Raw genomic sequence first — 22,852 nt, 5'->3', positions numbered from 1 at the left:
AATCAGGTCAAAAGCAACATTATAAATGTAATAACAAGGAAAAGCTAATATATATAGAATACTCCCCCTTGAAGCGTGCCTTCCCTTGAAGATTTGTGAGTTTGACCTCCATTGCTCCTTTCAAGTGCTTCTTGAACCTACAAAGTGAACAAACATCGAAATCAAGTTTGGGAGGGTGATAAAACAAAAGAAATAGACAAATGCAAAGATTATATTTAAAACTTGGGTTGCCTCCCAAGAAGCGCTAATTTAAGGTCTTTAGCTTGACCCCTTTTAGAATTGCTACTCAAAGAGCAATTTTCGCCCATAGTAGTTGTCATGTAACACCACATATGGGTCTTGATTTGTGGTAACCTCAAGATTGGCAAGATCTGAATCAATATTGCACATAGCATGAACAACACATAGCTTGGAATGATATGCTTAGGAAGAGGACTGTTTTAGCTCATGAGGGATGTATGATGGTGTAGGAGGTGTCCATGATAGAAAAGGGTCTTCTGGTGGTGTATGTGTAAGCATCATTAATGAACTTAAATTGATAGTCTCATCAATTTCTTCATCCACCACCTTTATCTTTGATTTGTCTTCATGGAAACACTCTTCCAATGATCCCCCAACTATAAATGAGTTGTTTCCTTTAGCTCTAGGTTCTACTTGTTCTTTAAGTAACTCCTGCTCTTGTGGGAATTCTACTGGTAAGTCATCTTCAAAGGAATTTTGTTCTTGAAGCTCAACTTCTTCTCTAGGTTCAAATTCCCATGAAGCTTCTTCATTCTCCCAACTTTGTTCATATAATTCCTCTTCATAAAGTGATAGCTCATTGTTCATCATAAGGTTGTCAAAATTTTCCAATGGAGCTATTGCCTTTTCAAGTCCCACTCTATTCTCTAATTGTAGCTCGAATGGTTGGTGTGAAATATTAGGTTGATAAGTGTCTGGCGGGTATTGGTGACTCCAACCCTGTAGTGAAGGATCCCAACGCCAATGGTAATCAAAATCTGCCATGTCATTCAATAAGTGAATGGCATCCCCATGGTTTCTTCCAAGAACATGATCACGGGTAACCCAAGCTCCATAATCTACCCAATTCCTTGTCGCTTCATCTAGACCATTATAGAAATTGAGAGTGAGTTCATAATTTGAAAGATAATTATTGGCAAATTGCTCTACCAATTCATTAAATCTTCTCTAAGCATCGTGAAAAGGTTCATTGTGTTGCTGAATAAAACTTGTGAAGACTTATTGATGAAACATCTCAAAGTACCTCACAAGAAAAATAAGTAAAAATAAAATTAGATAAGAAACAAACTGTAAAAGAAATAAGAATGTCTAGATTAATCAAATCACTAATCATTCAATATCAAGCACCGGTCCCCGACAACGGCACCAAAAACTTGTTTGCTGGTTTTGCACCACTGCAAGTGCACGGATCGCTAACAAGTAATAAAGTGATGAGTAGAGTATCATTCCCATGAGGACCGTGTTGAGTACCAAACTATAGTAATTTTAATTATCTAGATGATCGAATTGTAGAGAATTAATAATTATATCTAAATTAAAAGAAATAAGATCTAAATAATTAACTAAACTAAAATACCAATGGACAGGAATATTCTAGAGCTAGAGGTTCAGACTTCAATCAATTATAGAATCAATCTAATTCATTCAATAATTGGGAGATTATTACTTTGATGGAAATTAATCCTAAGTTATCTTAAGTCCTCTCTCAAGGCACTGTGTATTTTAATTAACCTAAACCCTACTTTCGTTGTGATTAAATTAATTAAAACCCATTAAGATCTTTGATTAATTTTGGAACTCCACAAAAGTCATCAGCCTATCTCTAGGTTAGATTTCCTAGGTTCAAAATCTCGATTTTCTAATATTAATCTTCACATTTCAGTCCTTTAATTATTATCAGTAATCAATACTAAGTGGGTACCAACACATAGCATGCATTAAGATCACAAAGATTGAATCAAAGAATAAAATACCCAGTGTATTAAATAAAAATCAAACCAGATCTATAATGAAATTGAGTGCTACACCCTAACCCTAGAATAAAGAACCTACTTACCCATGGTGAACTTTACAATCAAGTTTATAAAAAGATAAAGAGAAGACATGAGAAGGAAATAGAGTGAAAGAACTCAGAAAAAGAGTTGCAGCCTTAGACTTTTGGAACTTCAGCTGAAAATTCCTTCTAGCAATCTTGCAGATCTTGTTTCTCCCTTACCTCCCTTGAGGTTGATGTGCCTCCTTAAATGTAAATCGACTCTTGAATGTTAATTCTCCTCTTTGGATGTAAATTCTCTCCCCTCCTTCAATTCCTGACTTGTTCTATTTATATCTAGTGTAAAAACCATAATTTCAGAGTTCTAGAAGCAATAGGAGTCCATTCGGGTCGAGTTGGAGCGAAGAAAAGTCGCATCAGAATTGCTGTCAGGCGACTTTACACTGGCCGTGTAGTGATACACGCCCCGTGTAAATTTTTGCCACTTCATTTTTCATGTTTTCTTCAGTCCAGAGCGTTACACGGGGACCAGGAAGTTACACGGGGCAGGTTACACGGCCCATGTACTGCTTCTGGCCCTGTATTCTTCACGTTTTGACCTCCACATCTCTTCCAAACTCATCTTTGATTCTAGAACCACATGAAAATACCTGATAAAATATAAAAATCAATGAATTGAGTCAGATTAACATGCTTTCTAAAATAATAATGAAAATATATAAAAATAAACATAAAAGAATACTAAATGCTAACAAAATGCAATGGATGTTAACCTTAAATGTCTATACAATTTGATGCAATTAGTATCATAGTTAGGTCAAACTCTAACTCACAATTTCAATCTCATGAAATCTCAATGCAAATCAACTTTTAATACTTATAAATACATCAATCAACATCACTAAATCAATTTATATACATTGAAGTCATCAAAGTCCATCACTTACCATGGGTATCAAAATTCACTCCCCTCATAACTCACCAATTTCTTTTAATTTCTTACAAATTTCACTTCATCTTAAACTTAACTCAAGGATTAGTAAAGGGAGAAAGGAAGATTAGGCACTAACCTCTTGTGATCAAATTTCAAACTTTAACTTTTCTTCTTCTTATGGGGATCTAGAGCTTCCTTATGGGGTGGGTTAAATTTTTAATGAAGAGGGTTATGGGTTTTGGTGAGTGAGTGAGGAGAAAATCAAGCTTAAAGCTTGAACAAAAATGGTGGAAGAGAGGAGTCCATTGTGCCAGCCAAAAGAGAGAAGAAGAAGTGGAAAAGAAGATAGCTTAGGTTGGTGGGGTTTTGTCTTTTGTGTATATATATATATATATATATATATATATATATATATATATATATATATATATTTGTTGTACTTTATTTTTTTGTTTTATGTCATAAGCTTTTTCTTTTCTTTCTCCTTTCTTTTCTTTCCTTCTTTCTTTTCTAATTCATAAACTTATAATTTAATGTATTTTAATTCTCTCAAATTTTAATTCTCTCAAATTTTAATTTGACATTTAGGTCAAAATTCATCTCTGGGGGTGAAATTACTAAAATGCCCTTCATGGTGCTCATGGGGTTATTATTATTATTTTTGTACCAATTAATAAATTCTCTTAAATTTTATTTTATTTTCTCTAAATTTTTCTTATATTTTCTTAACATCTATTCCATTAATTTATGTCTCCTCACTATAGTTTAAGTGTAGTTCCAGACATTCTGACTGTTCGAACAGACATTAGTCATCGGCATAATAGAATGTACGGACTACCTACGGTGAATGTCACGACCCAACCTATGGGCCGGACCGGCACTAGGACCTGGGCCAGCCTAAAGCCTCTGAGGCCCGTAGTAAGCCTAACTGTTCATTAACCCAACTCTAAGGCCCATTTGGGCCCAATATCAAGAAAACAAACGGACAGAGTCCGACCATAAAATGGACTTACCAACGGGGAGTTTTCAACTCACCCGACCTGTAAACACAATATATAGTCAATTGGGGAGCTCAGCTCACCCTCCACATACTCATCAACATAATAATAAATGGGAGCTCAGCTCCCTCATCCAATCCATCAAACATGCATAGCATATTAAGTTTACAGGTCCCAAAATAATAATTCAATTTACAGACCCAAATCAAATAACATTTCTAACACATGCGGAAATTCTAAGATTTAACAAGTTTATACAAACAGTAATAATTGACCTGCGAGGGAGAAAAGCAGGTTAACCAAAATAAAATCCTCCTGCTTTGAAAAAATATTGAACAGGAGTGAGCGTTCGACTCAGAGAGTAAAATATCAATTTTAACCATAATCTCTATAACTATCTAAATCTAATGCACCCTGTAGAGTGAAATGCAACATCCACATCATTTTCACATCATAACATCAAAAAGGTAATTTGGAGCACTCACACACCCTGTAGTATCAATCATAACATATGGGAGCTGATCCCCTATACAGCTCTCTTAAATCCAACACAGTGCGGCCAATTACTCAAGCTCGGACTTCCACTTAATAACCAAATCGAGGGTCCCAGAGAATTACTCAAGCCGTGACTACCCCTCGAAGGATCGGGTCCCAGCGAATTACTCAAGCCGTGACTGCCCCGTCCTATCCATAGTCCACACCACATCACACGCACGCCAACGCACGCACACTGCTCCAAATTACCACAACAACATCCATGGCACATCAACAGTTATGAATGCAACATAAATCGTGCCTAGAGTTTAACTACATAAATATATGCATATAAGTGATGCATGGGCATGCTGAACATATAATAATATCGAAATTACAATTAAAATTAATATTTTACTCACAGACTTGTGATGGTCACCGAGGTGGCGGAGGAAGAAAGGTCGGCTCACGACAATTATATTACAATTATTTAATACAATCTGACTCAATACAAACAAAGAAAAAGACCAATTACGTCCTAAGTCGTGCCGAAGACCTACCCAACCTGCAAAAGGGTTTAAAACACACTTCTATACTCACAATTCATATATCCACAGTTCAATCATATCACACAGCCCCTCCTGGGCCCATCAAATCAGTCATCCATCACAATACGCAAAATTTCAATTTAGTCCTTATTATTGATCATTTTTGCAAAAGCGCCAAACAAGCTCTAAAAATTATAAAACTTTGCCCCGCGGTCCTTAGCAATATTACTAAGCTATTGCAAAAAGAATCATAATTTTCCAAGCTACCACAAATATTTTATGGATTTTTAATCCTATTTAAGCACTAGAAAATTACGAAAAAGCAAGGTTCGGGTTTACCTTTGCCGATTCCGACTTCGGGAACGCGCTCGGGGCGTCTGACAATGGGGGGCTAGCCAAAACCTCGGTCCAATTCGGAGACTTTTCGTGCAGTGCATGCGGCGAAATTTGCGAACCGGTCAATCGTCGAATTCCGCGAATCGAGGATACCTACACGAATCCCATAACACGGGGTTAGTACATAAATTTTTGAATTTTCTAAGCTCATTAAATGCTCGGAAAAACAACTGCGAAGTTAGTGGAACCCACCGAAAAAGCGGTCGAAAAATTCGAAATTTATGTCGTTGCGGCTCTCGGCGAATGGAGCGTCTTTGGTGGCCTCGGTTTTCGTGGGATTCACGGTTTCGAGCAATCTAGCCCAAAAGTCGAAATGGGCTAAAATCTTCGAGCAAAAATCGGACAATCCGCTCGATGGATTTGGCGTTCTTGGTGTCTATGGAAAGCTCTCGAGTAGATGATTTTGGACACAAGACCGGTCAATTGGTGGCGGATCTGCCGGATTGGCGGAAGTCGAAGCGGCGCGCGCAGGGGGCGTTTCGCGCGCGTTTTTTCCGGCCGTTTGGGCGGCGGCCGGCCGGGAGGGTGGGAGGCGCCGGTCGGTGAAGTGGGCGGTGGTGGCCGTGGTGGGTGGGGAGGAGAAAGCGAGAGAGAAAGGGAGAGAGGGACGACGCGAGGAAGAAAAAGGAAGAAGGAAAAAGCGGTCCGATTCGGCCGGTCCGATCGATCGATTCGATTGGGCGGTTCGATTGAATACAAAATTTTGAATTTTACTCGCCTCGGGACCAAAACGAGGTCCAAAAATTCAAAAATTCGGAAAACTCAGAAAAATACGTAGACTCCAAATATATTTTTAGTTTTGCCACGTGGTCTTTAAATTAATTTTTAAAAATCATCAAAGTTTATATTTTCGGAAAATCGAACCCGATTTTTAAAATCCGAAAAATCTTAAAAAAAATTTCAAAAATTTAATAAAATTAAAATACTAAAAATGCTCATAAAATTAAAAATTTTGGGGTGTTACAGTGAGGGCGTTACACAAGATTCCTCCACACTTGTGCTCATCATATGGTACCTCCTAGGAACACCAAGGTACCTACACATATACACATCCAACACTATGATGAGTCCAATTTAGCTCCTTACAGAAAAGATGCACCAAAGATGTTAGGGGGCACCAGCCAATAACTCCCTAGAAGAGACCCATGCCATTAATGTAAGGTCTACCATATCTTCTAACCATGGGACCTTTAAGGAGGAGAAACAAAGTAATGATGATGAATCCATTATAGAAGAGTGCACCAAGTCCCTAGACATCATGCCTTGCAAAAGGCCGATGGGGAAGTACCAAGCATAAAGAAGCATTTGAGGTTAATTCACGGCCTCTCTTAAGTCGATGCATAGCCTTAAATGGCTGATCCCAAAACTTTACTTAGGATCCTTGCAATCAGTGTAAAGACAAAGCTACCATACAACTAACATAATATAGCATTCATTCAGTTGTAATTAAGTAGATAAAAGGTTAATGTAACAAGTAGGTCTTGTGGCCACTTTTTCATAAATAAAAAAGCCAAAATACGGCTTATTATTCAATAAATATCCAAGTATTCACATGTATACTAAATTTTTTACGTTGAAATATAATGATTATAGCATGTAAGAAATCCTTGGAGTCAGCTTGGAGTCAATAAGTAGCTTTCTAATAAGGTCGGATAGATAACTTCTAAGTATCTAGTATTGACACTTAATGAGGAAGTTCCAGAGGACCTACAGTCATATATATTCTCACAAAGAAAGATAAACGCCAACACCCATAAAAGTATTGGGGGAAGAAGCATTTGCAATGGCAACAAAAGGTACCTGGTTAGTAAAAATTTTGACAAAGTCTCCTACAACAGAAGGGTACAGAAAATTGGCTAGTTAAGTTCAAGGACAATCTTCAAAAAAGCAATAAATACAACCTATAGAATACACAAACACTCAGTATACGAGTAGATATGGAAAAAAGTCATCACAAGTGTAGTGCAAGTTTGATACAAGTTCAATAAAGAGAATTACCTCTTGTTACTATAGAGAAAGGGTTGATGCTGGACATTAAAAAGCTTGGTGGTGTAAAGACCTTTAGTGCAAAAGAGGAACCAAAACTCTGGTACAAAAGTGCTCAGAGGAGATATTACTAGAGAAGGGGCCATGCCAGTATTGGTAGCAGGTCCCATAGCAAGTACCATATTAAGTTCCATACTAAGAGAGGTCAAACATGTTTTTCATAGAATATTTAAGAGCAATCACAAACATCAAGTGGTTACCCAACACTTCTGAATGCATAATTAAGCTCAAAAGACCAAAAGGTACCAAATTTTTTCAAGAATGTCAAGATTTAAAGGTACTTGCAATCTCTTCCAAATTTTCTCAAATTCCTTCAAATTCTCAATAAATTGACAATGCTTGGACAAGTTCTGATATGTGTCCGCAAGTATACAAATTCATATAAATAATAAAGAGTGATTACAGTATCGTTCCCACGAGGATTATTTTTAATTATCAAAATATATACTAATTTTACTAATATCTAGATAATTGAATTGGATTAAATTTAAAAAATTAAAATTGAGCTAAAAATGAAATTAATTAAAATTAGAATTTAACTAATAAAAGCAATGAAAACTTTGTATTTAAATTCAAATAAAAATGGCTAGGGATATAGATTTCACTTGACCATCACTTGACCCAATAATTAATCTCAATCAATTTTGTCTGATAATCAATTTTAACTACTTACACATTTCCGATGATTTAACCCAAAATCGTCTAGAGTGGAGAAAAAGAATCTATATAGACGACCTCAAATTTTTGGGATAAAGACTTAGTTGAGTTGAGTTGAGTTTTAATTAATTTTAAACTACTCTTGCAAGGGTTAATAATAAAAAGCATTTAATAATCCTTTTTGGATATCTCAAATCTTCTAATTAAAGAATTAACTCCTATTTCCTAATAGAAAATTACTCAATTAACTAGAGCATTAGAAAATAACTATTTCAACAAAACCCCATAGACTCAATCTTAATTTCTACTCTTAATTGAAATCTATAATAGTTGTTATCAAATCAAACTTATAATCATATTTTCCAACCATAGATTATAAATCTAACATCATTCAAGTATTTGATCAAGATACTCAAAAGCATTAAACTCAAAAATAATAACTATTAGCGAAGTAGAGAAAATTAGATAAAAATCTAGAGATTAAATCAAGTCAAGCTATATCAAATCCCTAGCTAAAATATTTAGCTACGCATTTTCTCATGTGTCAACCCAAAATTGATAAAGGGAAATGTTCAATGGCCACCAAAATTTCAATTGGCCATATCTGGTGTTTCCGATGGCCAATTGGAGCAAGATTTCTTGCATTGGACTCCGAATGGCATGGGCTACATTTACTAACCAAAGGTGCCACAAACTGTCGCCAAAATTCGGCAAACCAAATGAGAGAGAAAATGGGTTTTTTCACCACTTTTGACCACTTTTTCGATGATCCGACCAGCAAATCGGTGATTCGAGACCACCGATGAAATTAGCGCACCAAAATCTTTAAGATGGGATTAACCCCGCTCTAATCAAACACTGTTTGAAAAGGCAATCATTAAACGGTCCAAATCACTCTGTGAGATTTTTTTATCTTTTTTTATTCTCGTAAATTAAAAATAATTATTAATAATTATTAATAATTTATGGGTTTCATTTAGGTGTGATTAGATATATTAGCGATAGCTCATGAGTACTCAAGACTGAGTTTTTGGGCCGTACCAAAAAGTGGTCATGTTTATTATCGTTTCCAGTGTTTTCATATGTTCTGAACGCGTTCTAGGTAGCAGAATTTATAAAGGTAATCTTAAACTTAAGTTGTATAGTTTTTACCTTGGTTAAGCTGTCTGATAAATCTGTAAAATATTCTTGAGTTAGTAAAATTAAGTAAAATAAATTTAATTAATAAAAAGACAATGTAAAGGTCCTCCAGAAATATTTTTATAATTTTTGAAGTGTTGAAATTAATTATTTGGATTGTAAAGGAGTTAGGGATCCGAGCTAGAGTTTAGATATTTGGACTTAGATTAGGTTTCTTGTAGGCCCCGCATGGCCATTGTGACTGTTGTTGTGGGCTTAAGGCCTTGAGTGCTATGTTTGTTTGAGTTTTCTTGTAGGGGTTTTAGGTTCAGTTTTGGGGGAGACTGCTGAAATTTCGATAAAATCTTAGGATTAATTTCTTACTTCTTAGATTTAATTTAATTATTTTGTCAATTTGTTGATAGAGGTTAGTGTGCTTGTATAGGTGATTGGGTCGGCCGTCTTCTTCTTTTCAACAAGACCAGCTGCAATCATGTCGACCAGTTTGTTAGTTAGATATTAGTTATTTTTGTAATTTCAATATTATTTATATATCTGGCATGCTCATGCATTTAATAAGTATTTATTTATGCATATAGTTAGCTCGAGATATATATATATACATGGTCATTCTTCTTGTTGCATATTTAATTACTATTAATTAATTGTGTTTGCTGTATTGAGGATAATTTGGAGCTGCATGTATTGCATATGTACATAGTATATGATGGATATGGGTTGAACAGGTAGTCACGGCTTAAGCTAGTCTTACTGGAACCTGATTCTTATGGATATGAAAAGTCGAGGTGAGGCACGACTTTGAGTTGATATCACTGGCCCCCGCACATGGATTTAAGTGAAAGTCCGGTTTGAGTTGAGCTCGCTAGCGAAATTTGGATTAAGAAAGTTATATAGGAGATCAACTCCCTTATTTATGTACTAACGTGATACATTGAGTGCGTACGTAGCTCTAAATTATCTTCTCGTGTGAATATTGAATGAATTATTTATTATATGTGATGGATGCGCATTTCATGGTAAGATTGCACTAATTTTAGATAGTTATATAATTGCATCTATAATCAATACCTAAATTCTCTAAGTCGAATGCTCATTTATGTTCAGATATTTTCACTAGGTTACAAGAGAAGAAAGTTTATTTTCAAGTATAACTTGTATTTTTCTCCGTAGGTTGTGGTACTTTTTAGTTAGTAGTATTTATCATGTTTAATTAATTATTTATTTATCTATTTTGTTTAATGAAAATTAATGGTATTAAATGGTTTCTGCATGCTAGGTATTAGGATTGAGCTAGGCTTCTCTAGTTGTGGATTTCTGATAGTTATCGGGTTGAGATGACCCAAATTAATTTATGATATTTTATTTTATTTTATTTTGTTTTGCATGTTGGGCTTTGAAATTGGGTCTAGTCATGGGTTTGGGAGTAATAAGGCTTATTACAGGCTTCGGGAGTTTTATACTGGTTCAAGTCCTAGCGTCAGTCTGGCCCATAGAGTTGGTTCATGACATAGCTAGATCAATAATAAAAAGCTTAGAAATATGTAGATTGTCGCGGAAATCCGGATTGGGTAGTTCTTCATGAATATCTAGCCCGAGCAAGTTCTTATAGTTAATACTATTATTCCTCCTGATCTTCGAAATAGCAAGGATTCGACGTATTAAGGTGGTCTGCTTCTAGTAGTTTAATGTTAAAGAGTGCCCATGACTTTTTCTTGGAAGGAGAGTCGGATGCCCCTTAGAGGTTGTGGTATTTGACTTGGAAGTGGAGAGAGCCTTAAAGAATAAGGTCCTTTTTCGTGGTTGGCTTGCAAAGGGGGGCTGTTGACAAATATGCAAAGAGCTAGAAGGCATATGGCAAGTGATAGGTCCTGCTTTGTTTGTATGGATCTTGTTGAGAGTTCTACTTATGTCCTTAGGGACTATACTGTTGCTACACAAGTATGGAAAAGATTGGACCCTTAATGAGGAACTGAATTGTTAAGTTTTAAGGAATTTGAGTAGTAAAAATAAGCATAACAGTGGTGCAGATTGGAAGCAGGTATTTGGGGTAGCCTGCTGGGCTTTATGGGCGAGAAGAAACAAAGTCATTTCTAGGAATGATCAAGGGAGTGTGGAAGATTAATATATGTTTATCTTGCGGAAGCTTCATGTGGTGAAGCAAGCAATAGGGAGTGAGATGGAAAAGGGTATGCAAACAAGCAGTAGGAGAGAGTGCTTGGTTTGTTAGGTGGCACCCTAGGCTCTTTGGTTCAAGTTGAATGTTGACGGGGCTTTTCGGGTTGAATTGGGAGCTACTGCTAAAAGAGGTTTGATTTGTGACCATTGTGGTAGATGAGTTGGAGGTTTTATGGTGCATTTGGGAAAATGTTCTATTGCTAATGCTAGGGCTTGGGCAGTGTTAAAGGGTTGATCTCAAGTTTGCTTGGAAGCTAGGAATTAAGGAGTTGGTGGAGTTTGATAACCAATGTGTTGTGAGTTTTATTTTGGGCTTGTTGAATCCTTTTGGGGGTGTTAGCTAAGTGATTAATCAGATTCATATGCTGCTGCAAAGGAAGTGGAAAGTCCAGGCTTCGCATTTATTTAGAGAAGCTAATTAGTATACGGATTGGTTGGCAAAGGAAGCTTTCTCCCTTCCTATTGGTAGTTACAATTTGAATTCTCCTATACAGGAGTTAATGAATTTGCTAGCGTCGAACATGGTGGGAGTTTCCAACGCCTACTCGTGCGCTACGTAGTTGCTATTTTGCTTTCTCTATTTCAACCAAAACAAAAAAAAAGCAAAAATCCTACTGAAATGAAAAGGGATGTTCATTGTGTTTCCTTTAAATTTTGAAACTTCTCTTTTCTATTCTCATATAAGATTCATGATTCAACAGTTAAATATCTCTCCCTCCCACTGTTAATATTTTAAAATTATTAATTTATAATTTTGGAATAGACAATGTGACATATCATGCTTATTGATTGAGTTGTCTCTTTTAGTTTTATCTTATAAATATATAAATTACTTAAATATCAAAAAAGAGAAGGCACATTTTTTTCCTTGGAATAGGAATTGAATACATATTACAATTTATTCATTATAACAACAGGCGTATAATTATTGTTTAAACAACTTATTTTTTTGGTAGAAAAAATAGAGCAACAAGTGTAACATCCCTAATTTTCAAATAATTATTTTTTATATATATATTTTATTCTAACCCTGGTATTGTGAACTTCGCGTATGTACTTTCATTTCGTGAAAATTCGATCGTCGCCCGAATTGACAATTTCGGGCTAAGCAGATAAGCTGTTGGAACCATTTCAGAATTGGGTCAAGATTATAGGCTACCCCACCATTTTCAGACGTTCTGGACGCATTCCAGTTGTCAGATTTGGCATAGGTAAACTGGAACTCTACATTACTCAATTTTTTCCTTGTACTGGGTTAGAATAAAATTTATAAAATATTCGTGGATGACAAGAAAATTACGATTCCTATTACAATAGCCTTATAATATTGTTAAGGACCGTAGAGCACGTTTATAGAATTTTTAAAGTTAGTTTGGATAGTTTTTGAAAAATATTAGTTTTGAAGTCTTATAATTGAGTTGTCTGATATTGTGATTATTGCTTGGTTTGGAGGGCCCAGGAGGGGCCATATAATGATGATGAGATATGGGTTGAGTTTATAAGTGTTATTTGAACCATTTTGCAAGTTGGGTAGGTCATAGGTATAGGGGAGACTCCGCCAAATTTTCAGCACAACTTAGGGTGTCTTTGGTCTTTTCTAAACTTGTATTGAGCCAAATATATTAAATAATTGCAATGAAATTGTCAGGTGAGCCGGGACAGTCTTCTTCCTCCTCCCAGCCGCCGCAGTGACCTCGATTCAAGTTTGTGAGTAAAATATTAATTTTAATTATAATTTTGATATTATTATATGTTCAAGCATGCCCATGCATCACTTATAAATATGTATCTGTGTAGTTAAACACTAGGCACGTTTTATATTACATTCATAATTGTTGACGTGCCATGGATGTTGTTTGTAGTAATTTGGAGCAGTGTGTGTGCGTGGCATGCGTGTGGTATGGTATTGGATATGGACAGGACGGGTAGACATGGCTTAAGAGACACTCGTTGGTACCCGGTCCTTCGGGGTAGACACAGCTTGAGAGACACTTGCTGAAACCCCGCATTTGGTTTATTAAGCGAAAGTTCAGCTTAAGAGACACTCGCTGGCAGAGGTTGAATTAAGAGCGCTGTATAGGGAATCAGCTCCCATATATGTATTGCTTGATAGTTTTGGGTGTGTGAGTGCTCTAAATTGTCCTTTTGCTATTATGATATGAAAATTATGAAGATGTTGCATTTCACTCCACATGGTGCATTAGCTTTAGATAGTTATAGAGATTATGATTAAAATTGGTATTTTACTCTCTGAGTTGAACGTTCACTCCTGTTCATCTATTTTTCCAGGCTACAGGAGGATTATTTATTGTGGCTAACCTGCTCTTCTTCTTCGCAGGTCCATTAATAGTATTTAATGTATTTTGTACAATTAAGTTAAATTTTAGACTCCGCATGTGTTAGAAGCACTTATTTTTATTTTGGGCCTGTATTATAAAAGTTATGGACTTGTAAAATTATTAATTGTATGCATGATGGGATTGGATGAGGGAGCTGAGCTCCTATTTGAGTTATGACATTTTGATTATGTGGAGGGTGAACTGAGCTCCCCAATTTATTATATATTGATTTTACAGGTCGGACGAGTCAAAAACTCCCTGTTGAATGGTCCATTTTATAGTTGGACTGTGTCCGATTGAATTCTTGAAATTGGGCCCAAATGGGCCTTAGAGCTAGGTTGAGGAATAGTTAGGCTTGCTACGGGCCTCGGGGGCTTTAGGCGGGCCCAGGTCCTAGTGCCGGTCCGGCCCATAGGTTGGGTCGTGACAAAAGTGGTATCAGAGCTTAGGCTTTAGATTCATGAGAAAGTGGGCACCTAGAGTTGTCACATGCGGAGTATAGGATTCTATTTCGTCTTTTTTCTGTAATTCTTCGTTTCTAGATTCTGTGTTATTCCTTGGTTAATATAAGAGTGCTTCAATTTAGCACCTCAGTTTTGTGAAGTACATAGAAGTGTGAAATAAAGTTAGCAGACATATTGAGATTTGCCATGGAAATACGTTCTCCAAGAAACACTATATTTCTATCAGTATGGGTCTAAGTGTTGTACTTATCTAGTGCTAGGCACGAGTACATAAAGGTGAGTTTTGATAGTATAATTTTACTAGATAAGGGTGAGAATACCACTGCTAGCAGTCATCAGTGGATGACCCAATCAGAGTAAGTTTATGATAATAATAGATTCAAGAGAGATAAGAGATTAGGAGACCTAGTCTGTCAGGACATATCGTAGTAACTATACAATGTTCTCGATGTCTACTCTGTAAGCTGCAGATTATAGTACCGACATGAGATTATTGTGTAGAGCTGCGTGCATCCCCGTGGTGCTCCATAATGAGGGTGTTTACTGATGGCCTCTGTTTTGGTACAATTATGCTAGAATAGAGTTCTATATCTGCAGAGGAGTTGGGAACTCCTGGTTAGGGATCTGGAGCTAGAATATCGAAAGGTCACAGTTGGGTGGTAACTAGAGTCAGTAACTCGATTACCTTAGCATGAGCTTGAGTTATATCAAGAGTTGCCATCAGACCAGAGGTTGCAGATTAGTTGCAAAGTAAAGGTGACATCTATAGAGTGAGACCATCTGGTCTTCGGTATGGAATTTTGGATGGTTTTTGCAGTACGACAGACATTTTGCTTAGAGCTTAGTGAGAATAGTATACCTTGTGCGTATCAACAAGGTGTAAAGTACAACCCTACTACCTAGGGAATGTTGAAACTATGAATTGATGATTTACAGAGCTATAATATGATAAGAGAGTCATTAATTTGACATGGTTTTGGCAAGGTGGTAAATGTAGCACTTTTATTGTAGTAAGTTAGAGTATAGTCCTATTTTTTCAGAAGGGATCGAAGGTTATTACTGATAATGATGACTTATGGAGTAGTGTCCAGATGGGATTGTAGCGTGAAATAGAGAGTTGTTAGCTCAGGTGTTCTGGAGAGGGTACAAGTTCTATGTAGGAATTATAAGATGTAAGATCAAGATGTATGTAAGCCTTTAAATTGAATGACGAGTTTGGATATCTAGTATTTTAAGTTTCAACTAATTAAATAGATATGAAAAATTAGAGTTGCTATAGATCCCCTCCCTAAGGTAGTAGGGAGTAGTATGTAGTCCAAAAGGGTAAGAATAGAGATCACGCAGGAGAAGTATGACTGCTATTCCCTAAGTTCATCCTTAGCTTCTTAATGCTTAAAACTAAAGTATACTCCAAATAAAGTAAAAGAAAAAGGACAAAAGTTAGCATCAATAAATCATAGAATATGTATATATATATATATATATGGAGTGCGGTTCAAATGCAGTAGGAGAGATAGCCTGAATGCCAGAAGAAGTCTAGTTAGGGTAGTTAGAGGATCAATTCTAAGTAACATTGAGGTATAGATGACGTGGTAGGGATAGTGGAAAGGTATAAGTTTCTGATATGACAATCAGGTTCAAAAAGAAAATAGAGCTAAAGGATGGAAGAGTGAAAGCTCGGATTTGGGTAAGATAAAAAGAGTTGGCTAAAGAATAAACTGGAAAAACATATTAGGATAAGATTAGAAAGAATATAGCCAAAATACCGAGGAGATGAATGTGGTTCTAGGAAGGGTAAACGAGATAAACAAAAAAAAAAAAAGGATAGAGAGCATAGAAAAGGATGGCATTAGGAAGAACATTGTTAAGTTATGGAACCCAGAAGCATAGGACTTAGAGCAGGTCATAATTGATGTAGTGTTAGGAGCCTGAGCCTAGAGCTTAGAGTTACAGGATCTGGATTAGACATTATCTGTTTTCTATCCCTAAGGTAGGATAATGGGGCAATGACATAAAAACCCTTTTGGTTGTTGACAATATAATGGAAATTAGGTGAGGTGTGCGACCAAAGTAGGTAGTAACTGTTGAACGTGCTGTGGTAACTTGAATTGTATTGTTAGATAAAAAAGCAAGATCAGTAGGAGTGAGTTGGATAAAAGTCAACATAAGGGATATAAATATGCAAGATGAGGGATAATATCACAGAGGCTTGATATTAAAATTTAGAGTGGTGAGACCTAAAGTCAAAAATTGGAGTTAGACATATATTTTCGGTGTGATCGATAGAATAATTATGTAAAAAAAAAAAGAGTAATAATAAATAAATAAATAATAGTATGATAATATGCAGCATAACGTAAATAACGGTCAGAATAGGACAAGATAGGTATAGGTGTAATTATAAGATATTGAGAAGTAAATGGATTAGAGAAGTGATTATTGGTAAGATTGGAGTAGATCTGAAAGAATCTGTGAGTGCTTTTATCTTCTAGAATATAACTAAGTATAAGGAGTATTGGACAAATAATTATAAGTATGGAAGATAAATGAAAAGTAAAAAGGAAATAGTAAATTCTAAGATAATATGTCAGGCAGGACAACAGTATAACAAATAGTAGATACAACTAATATCTTGTGATAACGCACAATAATTACAAAGAAATAATGAAACTAAAAAGGGAGACTAAGGGGTATGAGCTAAATCTTGTTTATCAAACAATGGTATACCATAAATGGTGCGAGAACATTTCTCATTCTTTTCAAATTGGCTCGTGTTTCGATTCTAGGAGATTATGTTAAGAAGAGAGGTCGTGTCAAAGTGACCCAATTAATTGAAAATTTGATAGGCGTTAATACATATCCAATCTTTTGAGGCGAAAATGACGATAATGGTGTACCTAATGTTAAGTATGAAAGAATAATTAGAGAGGTGACAGGAGTTAAATCGAGCTAGTTATTAGGACTTACAACCCTTTTGAACTATAAGCTGGAGGAAGTGCTATTTGCTAATGAGTTACAGCGAATGAAATTGTTGTTAATGGGAAAAGTTGAGGCTGAAGTTTGGAAAGCTATGGGCAGTACATGTGATTATATTAAGGAGAATAAACACGTGAAGTATCTTGTTCAGAATTAAGGCATGGCACATATTTTCCAAAGTCGTGTTAGTTCAAATGGAACTTATAATTTCTGGGGCTCCTATCCATAAAGGATGAGCAATTTCCTACTAAGGCTGGTAGGGAATGATAATGTTCTGATAGGTAAGTTGGGAAAGGGGATACAAAAAGAATTTTCTATGGTTAATTACAAGTGTTACGTAATGTGAAGAATGTGCTGGTAGGAGTCAATCGTAAAGTTAGAATTCTCGAAGTAATGTAACTAGTAATCAATATAAGACTAAGAAATAAAAATTAAAAAAAAAAAGTTAAAGTTGATGATGGGATGGACATCCTTGAAGGAAAAGGTGTAAGGGTGAGATAGGACTAAGATTAAGGAATAAGTACAGCATGTTGAAAAGATATCAATGATAGCAGAAATAGGAAAAGAAAGTGGATAAAATCCAAAGGACAGGAAGAAAGCTTGGTAGAGCTAGTTATAATGATGAGGATAAGAAGGAATAAGTATGCTAGGAACACACTAAGAGATGTTTGAAACAAGTTATTATGAGATGATATATTAAAGGAGTAGTAGAGACTCGATCTAAGTGCCAATGTGTCAAAAGTAGGCCACATACTAAGAAGCTTTAGAAAGAAGTCTAGATATTTCCATTCCAGAGAAGGAGTGGAAAATGATAAAGTTGCATTAACTGGGTTGTCAGAGAATACAAAGACATTTGTCCTATAAGAGAAGAGACCCAGCTCACTTTCCAATATTGATAAGTGGTGTAGGGTACGCTTGACACTTAGATGGAGCTCTACATAACTAGTTACATAAGATGGACAGGAGCTGGTCTAAGGACCTTAGTAATGACACAAAAGAGATTGAAAATTTAAAGTATCATGGGAGTGAGAAGATTTATAGGTATTGACCATTTAGATCATAGGACAAGTAAAGGTTTCGAACGAGATGTATATGATAGGTGCTACAGGAAAGCATTTCATAAGAAACTATAGGGTAAGGAACATAAGTCATGTTTTTGGGGAACAGAGATTATTGAAATAAATGAATGAGGACTGAAGTCATCAAGAGACACGTTAGAGTATAATAAAAGTGAGGTAAGCGTCAAAGTTGATTAAAGTTATCAGATATCAAGTTGAGAGTAGTGGAGTTATAATGAGTACTAGAGATGACAATAAAAAAAGAGAGGTAAACGAGTAGTCAGATGTGATGGTTTAGACTCAGAAGGAGGATGGTAGCTGGCATACTACAACAGGGGCAGATAGACATAAAAATTTTTAACCATCCATGCAGATCCAAGGCGAAAAGACATAAAATTTGCAATGGGTGACCGTGTTCTTGAAGGTTTCTCCTATGAAAAGGGTTATGAGATTTGGAAAGAAAAGGCAAATTGACACTCCGTTATGTATGACCTTTTAAGATCATGGACAGAGTGGGAGTAGTTGCCATCAAACCTTTCTCATGTCCACTCAGTATTCCACATTTTCATGCTTAGAAAGTATGTTCCTGATCCTTCTCATGTGCTGTGACCAGACACAGTGGAGTTAAATGAGAATTTGATCTTTGAGGAGCAACTAGTAGCCATAGTAGACTATCAGATAAGACAACTTTGGTCAAGGCAAATCCCTATGGTTAGTCCTGTGGAGGAGTTAATCTATGAAGGAATGCACTTGGAAGTTAGAGCGGGATATGCGCAGCAAGTACTTATAAGTTTAATATGCAAGTATGTGTCATTGTTCTACCTTGTATAAAATTCGAGGACGAATTTTCTATAAGGGGGGAAGAATGTAACATCCCTAATTTTCAAATAATTATTTTATATATATTTTTTGTTCTAACCCTAGTATTGTAGACTTCGCGTATGTACTTTCATTTCGTGGAAATTTGATCGTCGCTCGAATCTGCAATTTCAGGCCGAGCAGATAAGCTGCTGGAACCATTTTAGAATCGGGTCAAGATTATAAGCTACCCTACCGTTTTCAAACGTTCTGGACGCATTCCAGTTGTCAGATTTGGCATAGGTAAATTCGAACTCTACATTACTCAATTTTTGCCTTGTACTGGATTAGAATAAAATTTATAAAATATTTGTGGATGACAAGAAAATTACGATTCCTATTGCAATAGCCTTATAATATTGTTAAGAACCGCGGAGCAGGTTTATAAAATTTTTAAAGTTAGTTTGGATAGTTTTTGAAAAATATTAGTTTTGAAGTCTTATAATTGAATTGTCTGATGTTGTGATTATTGCTTGGTTTAGAGGGCCCAGGAGGGGCCATATAATGATGATGAGATATGGGTTGAGTTTAGAAGTGTTATTTGAACTATTTTACAAGTTGGATAGGTCATAAGTATAGGAGAGACTCCGTCGGATTTTCAGCACAACTTAGGGTGTCTTCGGCCTTTTTTAAACTTGTATTGAGTCAAATATATTAAATAATTATAATGAAATTGTCAGGTGACCTGGGACAACCTTTCTCCTCTGCCCAGCCGCCGCAGTGATCTCGATTCAAGTTTGTGAGTAAAATATTAATTTTAATTATAATTTCGATATTATTATATGTTCAAGCATGCCCATGCATCACTTGTAAATATGTATCTATGTAGTTAAACACTAGACACATTTTATATTACATTCATAATTGTTGAAGTGCCATGGATGTTATTTGTGGTAATTTGGAGCAGTATGTGTGCGTGACGTGCATTGCGTACGTATTGGATATGGACAAGATGGATAGACATGGCTTGAGAGACACTCACTATGACCCGGTCCTTCGGGGTAGACACGGCTTGAGAGACACTCGCTGGGACCCCGCATTTGGTTTATTAAGCGAAAGTCCGACATGAGAGACACTCGCTGGCAGAGGTTGGATTAAGAGGGCGGCTGTATAGGAGATCAGCTCCCATATATGTATTGCTTGACAGTGTTAGGTGTGTGAGTGCTCCAAATTGTCCTTTTGCTGTTACGATATGAAAATTATGACGATATTGCATTTCACTCCATAGAGTATGGTATTGGATATGGACAAGATGGGTAGACACGGCTCGAGAGACACTCGCTAGGACCCGGTCCTTCGGGTAGACACGGCTTAAGAGACACTTATTGAAACCCGCATTTTGTTTATTAAGCGAAAGTCCAACTTGAGAGACACTCGCTAGTAGAGGTTGGATTACGAGGGTTGTATAGGAGATCAGCTCCCATATATGTATTGCTTGACAGTGTTGAGTGTGTGAGTGCTCCAAATTGTCCTTTTGCTGTTATGATATGAAAATTATGACGATGTTGCATTTCACTCCACAGGGTGCATTAGCTTTACATAGTTATAGAGATTATGATTAAAATTAGTATTTTACTTTCTGAATTTAACACTCACTCCTGTTCATCTATTTTTCTAGGTTACAGGAGGATTATTTGTTGTGGCTAACCTGCTCTTCTTCTTCGTAGGTCCATTAATAGTATTTAATGTATTTTATACAATTAAGTTATATTTTAGACTCCGCATGTGTTAAAAACACTTGTTTTTATTTTGTGTCTGTATTATAAAAGTTATGTTAGACCTGTAAAATTATTAACTGTATGCATAATAGAATTGGATGAGGGAGCTGAACTCTTATTTGAGTTATGACATTTTGATTATGTTGAGGGTGAGCTGAGCTCCCCAATTTATTATATATTGTGTTTATAAGTCGAACGAGTCAAAAACTCCCCGTTAAATGATCCATTTTATGATCGGACTCTGTCCGGTTAAATTCTTGAAATTAGAGCCAAATGGGCCTTAAAATTGAGTTGATAAATAATTAAGCTTATTACGAACTCGAAGATTTTAGACTGACTCAAATTCTAGTGCTGGTCTGACCCATAGATTGGGTCCTGACAACAAGCCTAAAGAAAACAAACAAAGACTAAATCTAGATATGCAAAGCCTTGAACATCATGAAGCAACTAATGATCAATCTCTACTGATGGTTTATTTAGTCATTATGAACCATCTTAATAATGCCCTTTGTCTTCGCAATTTGTAAATTAGAGTAATTTTTATTGACTATTTCTCAATTTTAACAGTTGCTTCGTTTTTGTCGGCCATCTTTAATTTATTATTAAAAAATTTCTAAGCTCTAATTTTGTTTCATAAAAATCTTCACAATATACAATAACAGGATTAAAATTAAAAATAATTAAATTATTTTTTTACTCCTCTCTTCCAAAGATAAAATTATAATTTTGCCTCATTTACCTTCTCATTCTCTCTATGTCTCAAGGTCATTGAAGCGCCGCTGCCGACGATGGGTGTCGACGCCAAAGTTGCAATCCAAAATGGGCATTTGAGGCGCCTTAAGAAAATCCCCTTTCATTTCAAATTTGCAGAAATTGGAGGAATTTCAAATTAATCCTCTTTTCGATTTATTGCCTTTTCAAGCTATTGCCAATTGCCCGCTAAAGAAGTGGGGCCCACACTTTTTTCTATGCATCGCATCATCTTTGGAACCTCTATATCACAATCGAGGAATCAGATCTGTGTTGATTGTTCCTAAAGAACCTGTAATGGGCATCTGTCTCCCATAGTGCTTAACAGTGATGGACAAAGAGTTGTAAGTGTCATCAGATTTCTGGCGAGCAATGGAGAATCGAGTGAGGGAATATGAAAGGAGCTGGCTGAGCGTCTAACTTGCGACTATGAAGGCATCAAAACTACTTTGCTCCAAAACAGATCCTTCCACCACCATCACCACCCTCGCTTTGATTGTTGAAGGAGTAGAGCATAAAGAGCGAGACACGGGCAGAAAGTAGGGGGAAGAAATAAAGATGGGTAGCGATGATTGCGGGAGCGCCAGTGAGAGGTGGGTGGACGAAGGGAAGATTGCAAGGATTAAAAATGTTAGGGATTTGTGTTGGAAGGGATTTGAAGTAGTTATATTTTTTTTCAACTTTTTGAAATGTGTGGCTTCCACATTAATTAATTATTTATTTACCATGATGGAGTATAATTGGATTTTATTATTTTTCTTTTCAACGATTGGGCTCATTTTGCCACATCAGGAAAAAAAAAAAAAGTAAAAGGCACCACCATATTAGCATCGTGTACATAATTTTAATGCTATTGGCAATTTTTGTCATTTAAGTAATAATAATAATATAAATATATGTCCTTAATTGCAATCGAAAAAAAAAAGGTATACTTTCCCAAAGGTCAAAATAATAAGAGCAAAAAATTATCGTTAGACATTTTAAAAAGTTGAGAGTTAAAGAGTGAAAATTGAGAGAAAATTGAAGGTAAGAGGCAATTGAATTTTGGTATGAAAAATTGGTTGCATTTTAAAGTTTTTACTTGTCAAAATGCACTCAAAAATTTTTAGTTATAAAGGTAAAATGGTCCTTTACACTGAAAAGCAGTGTAAGCAACAATCAAAGCGCGCTTAGCAAGAAGTAGGGAGCGCGTAACACCACGTAGTGCTCTTCGTGTGCCACCTGGTGTATATGGAGAGCGCTGCATGGGACTCTTTGCTTTTTGCCACATTTTTTCTTAATTTGAGTTGGACCGGAATCATCAATTC

At 36.0% G+C, this 22,852-nt stretch overlaps 1 long non-coding RNA gene across 1 annotated transcript; it reads right to left on the bottom strand.

Moving 5' to 3' along the window:
* Positions 1 to 1,973: 1,973 nt before the first annotated feature.
* On the bottom strand, positions 1,974 to 22,332 carry LOC131181517 (uncharacterized). Its single transcript, XR_009150047.1, has 2 exons — positions 21,535 to 22,332; positions 1,974 to 2,664 (listed from the first exon to the last, which is right to left on the bottom strand). It is a non-coding gene; the product is annotated as an uncharacterized LOC131181517 (long non-coding RNA).
* Between the last annotated feature and the right edge of the window lie 520 nt (positions 22,333 to 22,852).

Source organism: Hevea brasiliensis, chromosome 7 (assembly GCF_030052815.1).
Source record: "Hevea brasiliensis isolate MT/VB/25A 57/8 chromosome 7, ASM3005281v1, whole genome shotgun sequence".
In the NCBI taxonomy this organism is placed as follows: domain Eukaryota; kingdom Viridiplantae; phylum Streptophyta; class Magnoliopsida; order Malpighiales; family Euphorbiaceae; genus Hevea; species Hevea brasiliensis.
Note: the sequence above shows the minus strand (reverse complement) of the source record. Positions and strands in the feature narration are given on the sequence as shown.